This window comes from Apium graveolens, chromosome 11 (assembly GCF_009905375.1).
Source record: "Apium graveolens cultivar Ventura chromosome 11, ASM990537v1, whole genome shotgun sequence".
Taxonomy (NCBI): domain Eukaryota; kingdom Viridiplantae; phylum Streptophyta; class Magnoliopsida; order Apiales; family Apiaceae; genus Apium; species Apium graveolens.
The window spans coordinates 10,616,839-10,631,740 of NC_133657.1; positions in this window are offsets into that span (position 1 = coordinate 10,616,839).

Genomic DNA, 14,902 nt, shown 5'->3' on the forward strand with positions numbered 1-14,902 from the left:
AAAGTTCAAGGTTAGAAAGGTAATTAACCAAAAACAAAACCAAAACAACCTAGCTAGCCAAAACAAATCAAAGCAAACACAAAATTTTTCATTTCTTCAACATTGCTCTCAGCTTTTTCTTCTTTTCAAAGGAAGAAAAATCAAAAATCAAGTTCCAAGCATTGTTAAATCACAAGATAATTATCTAAGGTTCCTTGTACATAGATATGGATGTCCTATAAGTTTAAGCTTCTAATTCCTTCACAATCTCTTCCATTAATTCAAGAAAGAAGATGGTGAATAGTAACTTTCAAAAAAATAACTTTAGTTTTCTTGAATTTTTATGAAAGTTTAAGGTTATACAAGCAAGGATCAAGGTTCTTTAGGCATTCAAAGCTCTTGTGTTGTGTTAAGAAGCTTCAAGGAAGGTATAATCTCTTAACCAAGATTTGTTATTGAATGTTAAGAGCATAATATGAGTGTTATAGTTCATGAGAGGCTTGATGGTTGTGTATGTAGAGATTAGTTGGTTTTGGGATGTTTTTGGAGTTGTAAATCTTGGTTGTTGATTAATGAACTTCAGTGTAGTTTAAATTCATGATAAAGAATAGTATAAATTGTTAATGTTGAGTTGTTGGGGCTGTTATGATAAAGTATGGATGGATTTTTGATTGGGTTGTGATTGTGGGTTGATTGGTGATGGTTTGGTGTTGAATTGGAATGGTATAAAATTGGGAAATCGCGTAAACATAGTCGTCGTAATGTCCGATTTACTTTAGACTGCTTTTGTTCATAACATTAGGACCCGAGAACTCCCTGCTAGGTTTTGACCATTGCCATGTTTAGATAGTTCATGTTACGAGCTTCGTTTTGATATGTGGTTCGTTTGATTCCGATGAACGGTTTAGGAGAAACGGCCGTTTTAAGTAACGACGTTTTGCGAACGAAACATTACCCCTCACCTTACTTTGAAACATAGGTTGAAGACCTTAATTGACTAATTGAAGTATGAAACATTTATGTAAGGTGTAATAGGCAGTTGGTAAGACACCCGCGAAGGAATCGCCTTAAAACTCGTAATGGTTAAGTTATTAAAAATGGTGGAGCCGAGGGTACTCGAGTGACTTAAGAGAATTAGTAAGCGCAAAGCGAGCGTTAGAGTCTAAGTTGGTTAATGTATAGATTTACAAGTGACTTTGGTTTAATTCCAACTTACTTGTTGTTTATAGGTTACCAGACTCGTCCCGAGCCATTCGTAACCCCCAGTCGCTCAGGCAAGTTTTCTACCCGTTATACTATTGTTGTGATGTATATGTGTAGATGCATGATCTTGCGATAAATGCATATTTGTTATTAGCAAGTTCTTGCGATATATTGTAGCATGTGATACGGTATATATGCATGCCTGTTTCATATTCTTGGATTATATATTTGTTGGTTAAAATACTTACAGTTGCATAATACCTATGCTAGAGATAAACGGTATTGAGTTTACCCTTAGTATAGGGGATCAAAAGGTGAACATATTTCTAAACCGGGAGTCGATGTTCCCGAGTATAATATATATATTTATATATATATATGGTTATAGTTTCAAAACTATTAATCGAATAAGGTTTATTCGATAACTTTAACTTTATTTTATTATTGAATATTATTTCGAATATTCATCCGAGGACTTATGACTCCTTTATTTTATTATTGAATATTATTTCGAATATTCATCTGAGGACTTATGACTCCTTTATTTTATTATTTAATATTATTTCGAATATTCATCCGAGGACTTATGACTCCTTTATTTTATTATTGAATATTATTTCGAATATTCATCCGAGGACTTATGACTCCTTTATTTTATTATTGAATATTATTTCGAATATTCATTCGAGGGCTTATGACTCAGTTATATTATTAATGATTATTAATTGAATATTCATTTGAGGATGTATGACTCCGTTATTTTATTTAATGAATATTATTTATAATATTCATTCGAGGTATTATGACTCCGCTTATTATTTAATAATATTCTTTATTTTATTAAAGAATAATGCTTCGATAATCAAACTTATTTTCGATTATTCAAATAAAGATAGTACTTTCGTATAAGTATATATTTGGTTATTTAATACTCATTTCAAGTATAAGTCTTACAACTTCTACTTCAATTATTTGTATAAAGATTATTCTTTATGGGAATATTATTTAAATAATAATATTCAGACATTTTCTAAATATATTGGGACTGATTTACTTCATTAAATCAGCATTACTCCAAACACTCTTTAAAGTGTTTTCGAGTCTTCAACATTATTTTTAAAAGTTAGAGCGGATCCCAAAACTCATTTTTATATTTAAGATCTTCCTTTTAAAAAGGGGATTTAAATACTCGCTCAAAACCTGAGGGGTCCGGCTCTATGGTGTATTTTATATTCGCAACAAGGTTGCAGTTTTGGTAAATAAATTGATTACTTACCCAACGTTCGGGAAGTAAGTCCATCTATCGAGTCGGCATAAGCAACATGGGCTCAGTGGGCGTCCATGATAGTGTAAGTGGCTCAGTGGGAGTCCATCAAATGCATAAGTGGCTGAGTGGCAGTCCAGCATAAGTTCCTATTGCGACCAGGGTGATGACCAGTGGGGAATTCGTCCATCTACTAGTAGAAAAGGTTACTTATTGGTATCTTTGCCTGATCAGCAAGATATCAGGTTTATGCCAAAATTCTTTCCTTTCCAAATTTATTGGATATTGTCATTCTGTTCATACTTTACATGACAGAGGTTTTCAGGAAACGTATGTATATATATAGGTGTATATATATATCGGGACTTAATGAAGTATATCATAACTTCATTTCCTTCAAAGTATTTCAAAGATTGAATCTATTCAAGTCTTATCTTGTAGTCTCATCAGTGTGATGAACTTTTGAAACTAATTATAACTTGAACGGTGGTAGTTCAAGTAGTATTTGGAAACGATATAAGTATATTGGAGTATCTTGTAACTTCATCTTTTAAACTTATATCTGGTTAATGATTATCTTATGCATGACAAAGATTTTCAGAAAAATGTTGAGACAAGGTTAGATATATGAGATCACCTTGCAACGATATTTTTTATACAGTTATACACTGGAACTCTGTATGTATTATGCATGGAAGAGGACTTCCCATATTTTGAAAAGTATATATGTATATATACTGAATATTTTGTGACTTCATCGCATTAAGATATCAAACTTGGTTCATTTCTTTTGACCAAGACTTTCATGAGTACTATGAGAAGGCTCATATATTGTTAATCATTATACATATTATTTTGGTGGGCTTGCTGCTCACCCTTGCTTTCTTCTTTCATCACACAACAACAGATAGAAAAGATGAACAGGACCAAGCTCCCGATTCGCAAGCGATTAGGAAACGTTCCGCAGCTTCCTATAGGCATTGAAGTCGCTGTAGCTGAGGTGGGAACTACCAATAGACTAGGCTTCAACTTTTGATGTACCAGACTTATGTATAATTATGAATTGTAATAATGGCAAAGAAATGTAAATTTATTCAGAAACCTTTTTAAGGTGTATTGACATATAATTGTGGAATAAAACGACTTGTGATTATTTTTGGATATTCATGTCTGAGACTATAACTTGTGGTGTGTGTGTTTATTGTGGGGTCACAGTACATAGTAGTTGATTGTGTATTAAGATTGGGTGTTATTAAGAGAAATGGAACTCGTGACAACCCGGATCCCCGACCCCGGATTTGGGGGTGTTACATATTAACTATAGTTTCTTGAAAAGTAGCACTTGATTATGATATACAATGTTATAAGAATCTTTTGGGCGCTTGAATCGCTCGATTCCAACTTACGGATCAAAAGTTATGACCGTTTTAGTAAAAGTAATTTACGCGACAAAAACTGTTACGAATTATGAACTTTGGGAATAGAAATGATCGACTTAAAAATATTCAAAGATCATGAAATTTTTACAGAGAGTAATTAATAGAGTTCATTAACTGATATGAAAATTTCAAATGAAAATAAGGGTTTTTCAATTTTATAAATATATCGGAACCAAGACCGCGCGATTAGAAAACCATTAGAAATCATAAGCGGAGCCGACGATGGAAATGTAAACGGACATAAAGGATTTCGAAAAGAAAGCGACCATGACATGAATGAGTACTTAAAGGAATAATAAGAGTAAAATGAGTTGCGATAACGATTAATAAGTAGCGCGTATGTACGAGTCGTCATAAATAAGAACGGGATCTAACGAAACGATATATGTTTATGATTATAGATTTCCGAGCGGACCCTAGAGCATCCTCCACCTCAAAGTACCCAGGCAAGTTTACGAACCCAACTCCAGATACTGTTATGTTATGAAAGGATTGTTTTACTATCTTTTGCATAAATGCCATGCTTTCCATGATACTAAGTATTTGAGTTTTCGCATAAATATCGATTGTGTTACGATGTATATATGTCGTAGAATATTTAACGCCACCATGAGCGTGATGTATGATTATAAGACCGAGAGTTGGTCAGAGTTTTAAAATGAAAACCTGGGAATCATTCTGGGGATGTTTTTGACGATCAAAAGTCCGTACGTGTTTTATCCCAAGGGACTCGGTGTCCACTTGTGAAGTTTTAAATACCTCGAATATGTTTAAAACGATTTCCAAAATTGTATTCCCTCAACTACATTTAATTACTTGAGCAACAAATATTATTTCAAGTTATTCATTCAATATAGGATAAGTATTTTCCAACGATTATTTATTTCAAACCTGATTAAGTATATTATTAAGGATTACTTTAATTATTTCAACATAAATTAGTTGAGGAATATTATTTCAAATATTCTTTTAAAATATATAATTATTTGAGGTTTAATTATTTAATAATTATTATCTAATCATTAAATATTTATTTAGTAATTGAAAATGATTTAAAAATCATAAGACCTACTTTTAAAATACTTTTTGAATTTCAGAAAGTCATTCGAATACTTTCAAATCGTCAAAAAATATTATATCGACTTACTTTAAATATTTTGACTATAGTTTTAAAAGAAACCCCCTTATATATTTATCTGTTGACAACGGTCAACTCACATTATCTTGGTACTTCCTCCGAAAATTCTCGGAACTACATATATATGCATACAAATCAAAGTGTACCTATCAACAAGAAATATGTTTGGGGAACAATATAAGTTCCAGATATATGATGAGATTCTTACAAGGACAAGGAGGGGTAGACTCCAGTACTTCATGGACTGGGGAGACTACCAATTTACTACCACATGAGAAGGTATCTTATATACCGATGAACATGTGGAGTATGCGTACCTGAGAAGGATGGACATAAAACTGTGTCTTGAGAGGGATAGACACGAAGTGTGTACTTGAGAGGGATGGGCACAAAAAAGGCCCGAATGCGGCCAGGGTGATAACCGATAACAAAAGGGAATTGTCATTCTACTAGTAGAAAATGTTACTATTTCCGTAGTACGACTGATCATCGTATGCGGTGGCTCCAGTGAATGTCCTAAATTCTTCCAATTGGAATTGTGATGCAATATCGTAACCCAAGCCTAGGTGTTAGGTTTACGATTAAGGTATTCGCAGGATAATAAGTCCACAAAAGAATTATTTTTTGAAAGAAGGTGTATATCACCGAGGAAAACTATTTTTGAATAAACATATTTATCGTATATGGAATTATACATGAATTTATCATACAGTCTTTCCATACTGTACATTATTATGCTGGGCATTATAGCTCACACTTGTTTTCTTAAATTGACACAACACAACAGTGAATCAAGATGCCTATCATGAAATTCACAGCCAGAAAATGGGTAGGAAATGGTCAGCTGTTCCATAAGATGTTCGGTGTTGTACCTCAGGTAGACCGAATAAGCTGGATTGGTTTTCAGTTATTTTTAGTCCGGCTTATTTACAAGTATGACTTATGTAAGATAATAAATAAGAAATGTATATTTGGCCGACTGAATAATCTTACTTAAAGGTTATTTCCACAGTAAGACTGAATCACTTTTGGGGATTGTAATAATCATCACCTTGTGAATTGATATACTCTAGTAATGAATGGTTCGTTTCCAAGATAATAACCTGTAAGTGTGTGTGTATGTGTTGATAAGTGTGGGGTCGTAAAGGTGTGAGTATTTATATATTGTGGTGCGAGATAATTGTTATACAAGATTCTAGATGGCGTGGCCTTCTAGATCCCTGACCCCGGATTTTGGGGTGCCACAATTGTCTTCTTCAAAACGAAGTTTGAGAATCATATTCTCTATGGTCATCTCATTTCGCTTGTGCTTAAGGTAATTCTTCAACATTTTCTATGTAGGTGTCAGCTTTTCAATCACAGTATTAACTTGGAAAGATTTACTAATGACCATTCCCTTAGCATAAATTTCAGTACTACGGGTATATGTCCACTAGTAGGCATCGCAGGTACAATCAGAGGAACGAATCATGCCAATGTATGTCCAAAAGGCACACTAAATTGTTAAATGACAGTGTGAACCACAAGCACATGTCCCGAAGGCACATGTCCAATATGTGTCTGACCCCGTCAGATACTGCGATCTGTGTGTCAGGGTTAAACGTCTGCTAGTGAACCCCATCAAATTTAACGATCTGCGCGTTGGGATCAACCGTCGTGTTCATCGCATTTTCACAGTGTTATTATTCATAGATCTGTTACTCAAGAAACAGGCAGAGACAAAATTAGTCCCAGATAATAAATAATAATAGTTTTAAGATTGTAATCACAATCTCCGATTAATACATGTAATATAAGTGTGTGCATGCGAATAAAAGATGTGTAATAAACTGCGAATAACAAAAACCAACAAAAGGATATGAAGGAGAAGTTCTCGAGTCTAGTCCTATAACTGTCTCCTTAAAGCTATTACAGCCTCACCGTATGTGTGAGTTATTAGCCTCCCAGGATAAAATGAGAAGACGACGATGTTACGCGAACAACACCTTCGGCGAACTAGAACGGAACAAGAAACTATCACCAGAACAGAGAGGGGGTAGGGTTTGTGTTCAAGAGGCGGTTGTGTTTTGTATATCGAATAAATTAAGAACCCTAAGCTTGATACAATATTATATAGGCTCGAGGAAACGTGTGTGCTACTCTACGCGTAATTAATTAAAACACTTTAATTAAAATCGATTAATAAATCAAATCCGTAATTGAATCGGATTATTATTACGTCAAATCAATTATAATAATTCGCATTCAAAATGAATTAAAATTTTAAAAGCCCAAGCCAAGTGGAAATTAAATTTAGTAAAACTAATCCGTGATTATTCGGGCCATTTTTCTGCTAAATTCGTGTCCGCACGTCGCACACACGGGCAAGCTCGATGGTTTTGCAAATCTCGAATTGTCCCTCGAAAGCCTAAAATTTGCACCCCTGCGTGCGCATAGGTGTTGGAGCAATACATAAGTAACACATTTGAACACTACATAAGTATTTTCTATATAAGTTATGTATGCTCATTTGCAAAATCAATGTGAGACTTTCATTTCTTTCACAAATTTTCACTACTAAGAGTATCTCCAAGGGCAAGCACCTGTTAGCAATAATGTCTATGTGGCAACCCTAATTTTAAAGATATACATGATATGTAAAAAAAATAGTATTACAAGGGAGACACTTGTTAGGTAAAATTTTAGATGCCGAGAAAGAAGCACGCTAGATATGTTGAATGAGTGGCCATCATCTATATAAAGGCCACGTCATTTCCCTCTAAATTAATTCTCCAGCTACTTATTTTCCAACTATTGTACACCTTCCCCCACAACATTTGGATTCATCAAATATATATAATTAAGGTTTGGATTTTTAGAATTGAATGGAGTTTTACAAAAAATGGAGAGATCCTTTGTATCTTTAAATTTGAATATATATAATTAATAATTTAATTTTATATTTTAATTTTAAGTAATATTAACTGTAAAAATTTATTATCAAAAAGCTGTAAAAAAAACTCACTGTTAACCAAATTTATTAATTACATATATAATAATTTTACTGTACATTTTTATATAAAAAACTATTAACAAATTATTTGGAAAAAAAGAATTAGTTAAATGTTTTATAATATATAAAAGTAATATTTGTTAATTAATGTTTATCATGATTTAAATATTTTAACAACATCATTAAATATGTTATATATATATATATATATTCCACTTATATCAAGTAAAGATAATTTATTTTTATTAATAACTTCTTATCAACCCTTTTTGCTAAAAAATGACTGTATAATTGTTGAAATTTAAAATTAACAATAAAAACTATTTGTTAAAGATAGCTAATCATTATATTTGATACCACTGAAGCACAATTCATTACAGGTTCAACAAATTTTACATAATATATATCTTCTACTTATATAGCTAACAGATATAACTACTTACCTTGGAGATGCTCCAAGAGACTAATTTTGGATGATCATATTTTATCCATTTTTAGTCATTTTGAGTGATTTAAAATATTTCGGAAAACGCTTTCGTAGGATAACGCATTGCAAGTATCACTTGTTAGGCGCACGCAATATTCGTCCACTCAAATTATGACTTAAATTGACTGACAATGTGAAGCTACCACATTTTACACAAAAACATTACAATAATAATTAATCTTTGAAATTGTACAACGAATAGGTCTCCCGTTAAACTTTGATCACCAATCCCGAGTTATAAAAAGCTTGCTAAAAATAAAAATAACGTCAAATTCTAACAATTTATGTAACATAAAAATCAGCTATCGCCGGTGTCAATATGGACGGAATTAGAGGGGCACGGCTTGCCGGCTTGCCGCCCCCAAAATAGTTTTCTACTGCATATTTACAAATTTTAATGTTTAATCCCCCATTTTTTGAATATTTTATAATAAAACTTACTCAAAATATTTAATAATTTACAAAATTGTACACAACTTCTAATACAAGCATAAAATTCTGAGACTTCATCAAAATAGTAAAAAAACAAATGTTAAAGAGAACAAATATATTTCCATTGAACTATTATTTTATGCGTATAATATTTCTATCATCTGCATTTCAATGCTAGATTCTAGCATTATAAAACTTTGTTATGATACTTTACTGATAAATGCTACTATTATGCGTGTAATATTTTCTATCTTTTTTTTTCTAAGAACTATACATAGTTCATAATTTTTTTCTGAGTTCAAGTTTTATCCCTTCATTGTTTTACTTTTATTCCATGGGTTTATATCTAATTTTCATGATAAAAATTGTTTGACTAAATTATAGTGCTATTTGAAAAATACCCAAATTCAAAAATATTATTGCAAATGTACTGTCAATTTTTTAAAAAAAATTGCAAAAGTATTTTTCATTTACAAAAAAAAACTATTTTTAATTTTTATTTTACAAAAATTCGATTTTTAGCAACTAAATGCAGGCTCGACAAGTTTCTGAAACTTTATATAATCTCATGCAATAAAAAAACTCGATACAACTAGTTAAATACTTGATTGATTATTTTTGCAAATATTTTCAAAAGAGAGTAAAATTGTAAAAAAACTAAAAAAAATAATTTTTAATAAATTCTCTAAAATATTTATATTAAAAATTTCAATCAAATACATAACCGTAACAAAATAACTGTACAAAGGCCCAAAAGATAATCTCAAACTAGGCCCATCACGTTTCCAATTATAATCTTTTACCTCCGACCAAAAAAAATATTACATAATCTTTTACCGTGATATGAAATTATGAATGAATAAGAAGATAGTCGCACAATCTGAGCATTATAATTTGGAAGAGTCATGCCGACCAAAAATCCAGCTGTCGATTCACTAGAGCTGGGTGTGAGTGTGAGCGAGTGACAATAAGCCTTATAGTAAAGTCAATGTAAACTGCTCCCGCCTCCAAGGCCAAGCTAGCCAAAATTGTGTTGTGCGTGCCTTAAGTTGCCAAGTGCGCGGACTTTAGACTGAACCGACATGATAGGCCACCAACTCCTTGTGCACGCAGCACCTGGCAAGTGGCACGGCTTGTCTAGATTTTTGTTATGGTTGTTAAGAGCCTGCTCTCAAAGACTCTCTTATTTAACTGCTTATAAGTTACTTATCATTTATAAGCTCGTAATAGTTTATCATCATTATTTTTTAACCCAATTTATAAGATGATAATTATGTTGGGGATGACGTACATTTTTCAAACTTATTTTGATTTTTCGTATTTTAATTAATTTTTTTATATATATGTTTTTAAATATTAATATATTTTAAAATTTACAAATTAAGATAACTATTAAAAATGATTTATTCTAGTTCATTTAAGTAAAAAAAATTCTGACTTACAAATAAGATTATTCAGACATTTATATAAGTTTTAAACATTCATCTATTTATCACTTAGATGTTTGACATCTTACTTATTACATGCTTATCATTTATAAAACCGTAATAACTTATCGATTAGTATTTGTCGACCCAACTTATAAATTAAAATTTTAACTTATAAGCTGATAAGTTGAATATTAGTAACGACGTGCTTTTTTGCAATTTATTTTGATATTTCTTCTTCTTTCTTTAACTTTAATTTTAAAACACGTGTTTTTAAATGTTAATTTAATTTAAAATTTATATTTAAAATTTATTTATTTTATTTTATTTAAGTAAAATATGTTCTGACTTATAAAAAAAATTATCCAAACACTTATATAACTTATAAGTATTAATCTACTTATGATTTTTAAGTCATTTATTCATTTTAAGTAATAAGTTGTTTATTTTAAAATTTCTTAAACGGATATTTATAAGTCACTTATTTATTTTAAATATTAAGTTACTTATTTTAAAAATTCCCAAAACAAACAAGTAGCTAATTACTACTTCTTATCTTTCATTCAATTCTTTACAATTTATTTTCTTTTTCGCGACGTCGCTTTTTATTATATAACATTCCAAAAATATTAAAAAATTTATTAATTAAAATTTAAACGCATCCACTTACGTCGGCTCCGTTTTTGTTTTGATATAGAATTGAACATAAATAACAAAAATGGGCTAGGAATGTTGGAGCTAACAAAATTGGATTAGCTAAGTTTTTTTCTTCCACCCACGAACACCATGTGAAATGCCGTTTACCATTGGTGCAAAAAGACTGAGTGGCGTTATGTATGGGACATATTTTTCTTCATTTTTTCTCCCTTTGACAATTAATATGGCACAATTTCGATAGATCGAGGACCGTTTTGGAGAGTTAAAAAATATGATATTATTATTAATCAGTTTAATTTTTTTCCTGAGTATAAACATATAGTTATCTATTTGTTGGAGAATATTTAACTATAAGCACAACAATGTGACAATTTTATAATTTGGAATAGAATATGGAACATGCAAGCAACCAATAAATGAAACAAACACAAAAATACAAATAAGATATAATCAAAACCAACAGAAGAAATGAGAGGACATTTAGTTTTAACAGATGATTTTATCAAACTCTGAAAGAAGAAATCACAACTGAGTCGCCTAATATTCGAGAAAACTAGACTGTTCTTAAAAATATTATTTTCCCACTTGCGTTGTATTGGGTTACAACAATATCACTTATACGATAAAAAATACGGAGCACTTCATCCACAGATACGTAGTACTCAGGAGCGACATATTCTTCAGTTCGCCCAGAAAACTCATGCAATAATCTGTCTGTATGGAGAAGAAAATAGAGCGAAGAAGCATCTAGGATTTTCACAAAATCTGTGAATTGCGTGTATCTTTCTCAAACGTTAAGTTCTGTATATAATACAAAACTAAAACGTAACCGAAGATATTACATTAATTAAAATAATTTTTTTTGACTTAAATTACATTTAATAAAATAATATCAGAACCAGAATTGTAAAAGCCATCACAGTTTTATCAGCAAAAATTGATACCAGGCATATCAGTATTTAACAACAAATACTGATTTTTTATGAACAACCATCAAGTTAAGGTATAAACTCTAGAAAAAGATCAATCGTGATCATGACTCAGAGAGAATTGTAGAAGTTTGGAGTTGAATAATGTTGTTCTCGGAAAAATGTTCCAACTTAGATATCGACAAGTCACAGATCAAGAAATATAGAGATCTATGTCAAGAAGTCAAACATGGCTTGTAGAGAAATCTCAAGAGATATCGACAAGTCAATCTCCATGTAGAGAACTAAATATATCGACAAGTCAAAAAGTTCATATAGAGAACTGAAGATATCGATAAGTCAAAGTCTATTTGTAGAAAACTAGAGATATCGACAAGTCATTCTACTTGTAGAGAACTGGAGATATCGAAAAGTCAAAAGCTTATGTAGAGAATTGAAGATATCGACAAGTCATTCTACTTGTAGAGAACTGGAGAACTCGACAAGTCATAATATTTATCAAGAAGTGGAGATATCGATAAGTAATTTTACTTATCGATATATGACATCTCTACACAATAAAAGAGATCTCAACAAACAGGTTCATAATTCAAAATATACAACCTGAAGATCCAAGATTATCAATCAACAAACAATTCTATCATTGAATAGAAAAACCTACAAATGCAGCTTGAATAATGCAAGATCAAGGGCCAATATGAACTGGACAAAGAAGGGTCACAGACCTAGTAGATTCTACACAGATATGTTGTACTAGAAATAGAAACAGACAAATGAGTTTTAGAAAATATGTTAGTCTATTTTAGTGTAAGTTTTGTAAAACCGTGCATGTTGATCTATAAAACATGTCACGGGTTCTTTGTTTAGAAGTAACAAACATATCTAGAAAATCTTATATTCTCTCAAGAGAAGTAGCGGAGTTCTTATTTTCAAGAACACGGATTTGTAGCACAAACAAATTTGTTTTAATACAAAATCAAGCGAGTTTTTGATAAATTACTTGTGTCTTTACATTTAGTCTTTTATCACTTCAAATTCATCTAACTGTTAAGTTCAAAGAGTCACAAACAATCAAAGTTAATCAAGAAAATAAGAAAACACATTCACCCCCCTCCTCTGTGTTGTACTTCATACCTAACAACATTCACCTAAATTGTCCTTCAATCTGACCCGAGTCGTGATGTGGCGTGGCGTGCATGGCGAGGCGTCGGCGGCGCGCGAGACCCACACTCATATCGTGCACACCCACATGTCATGATAGTTGTATACTAGTCTTGCACCTGGTACAATATAAAAGTATACGACTTCTATTTACCTTATCAATGTGAGACAAACCTACACAACTCATTTCAAACTACTAACTTTACCTCAATTTGTATATGCATTATACTAAAAAAATGACTTAGATTCAAACATGAAAGTTTAAGTGCTCATTATAAGGAATAACTTCCAACAATTAGTTTCCGGTAATTCTATCAAGAACATATCTAAAATATGACTTGAATTTACCATTTTTTAACAATTCCCCACAAATTCATATAAAAACGCATATCATATTTTATCAAATTGACACCCGTATGGGTTTGAAGCTTTCGTGTTTCACCTTGAATCTTAATTGTTTAATGTAAGCACATTTCATATACGATGACAAGTCACAAGGCAATGGTGCAGATCTACGGTTTTGAGACGTTATGGTCGTGCCTCGATCCTGTTTGTCGAATGCTTCAAGAAATAACCATTTCCTTTAATTGCGACCTCACAATTACATTCGTTTAGCTGGGTATCCTCAAATATGTACCGCCTACATCTCGTCTTACGACTTAACCTCATTCAGAGTTAGTAAATTCTGGCACAATATTTAGTTCATCAGAGTTAATAAATTATGACACGATATTTATTCCCTCAAAGTTTGGCAAACTTTGATCTAAAATTGTTACCATTAGAGTTTATTAAACTCTTTGCTAAGTAGCAGTTCCAGTATCTCGTAAGATTTACGGGGATAGACTCAATTGCGTGAGTATCTAAAGGTATATGGGAAAGTTACTACCAATTCTTTCTTGTTATTATCGCATTAAATATATTTCGAGAGATCTCCTTACTTTTTAAATACTTAATAATTTTCTAATTGTATTAAAAATATTTACAAAAAATAGACTTTGCAATCTAGATGAACCAAATTAAACTTATTTTTACGTTTTTCTTAGTAATAATTGAAGTTATCTTATAATCAAGATGAATTTGGTTGCACCTAGTTCCAATTCTTTGTAAAATCGTAATCTCTGTTCGAGAAGTTAAAAACATTATTTTGAAAATATAATGAAATAAAATAACAAAATTTAACAAAATGTAAACTCTGTTTCACTAATATTTCGGGTAAAACGATAACTATGACGTAGCAACTCTAAAAGAATGGTATTTTATGAGTTTCTCAAAACAAAATATAGATGAGAATTATTATATTTCTCCTACTTATAAATTTTTGACAAATATATGTTTGACTATATAATTATAAATTATTATATTTTAATTATTTGTGAATAAAAATTTGAATTAATAACTTAATTATTTGATGAAAACTCATTATAAAAAAACATGAGCCAAAAATTTAAAACAAAGAGAGAGTGACATTAATAATTAATAAATGCCAACTTTTATGTTACTGAAACTTCATTTACAATGCTAAATGTGCCAATTATGTTTATTACTCCCTCTGTTTCATTTTAATATTCGTTTGACTTTTTGCACTCATTTCGAAGTGTTTTGACCGTGTAGTTAAAATAATATTTTTTAAAATTTTATTTTTTGAATAAAAAAATATAACTTAAATTTTTATATACAAAAAGAAAATTTTAAAAATAATATTTTTTACTATGCGGTCAAAGCATCTTGAAATACGTGCACAAAAGTCGAGAGACAGTTAAAATGAAACAAAAGGAGTAGTACTGTTAAATACTC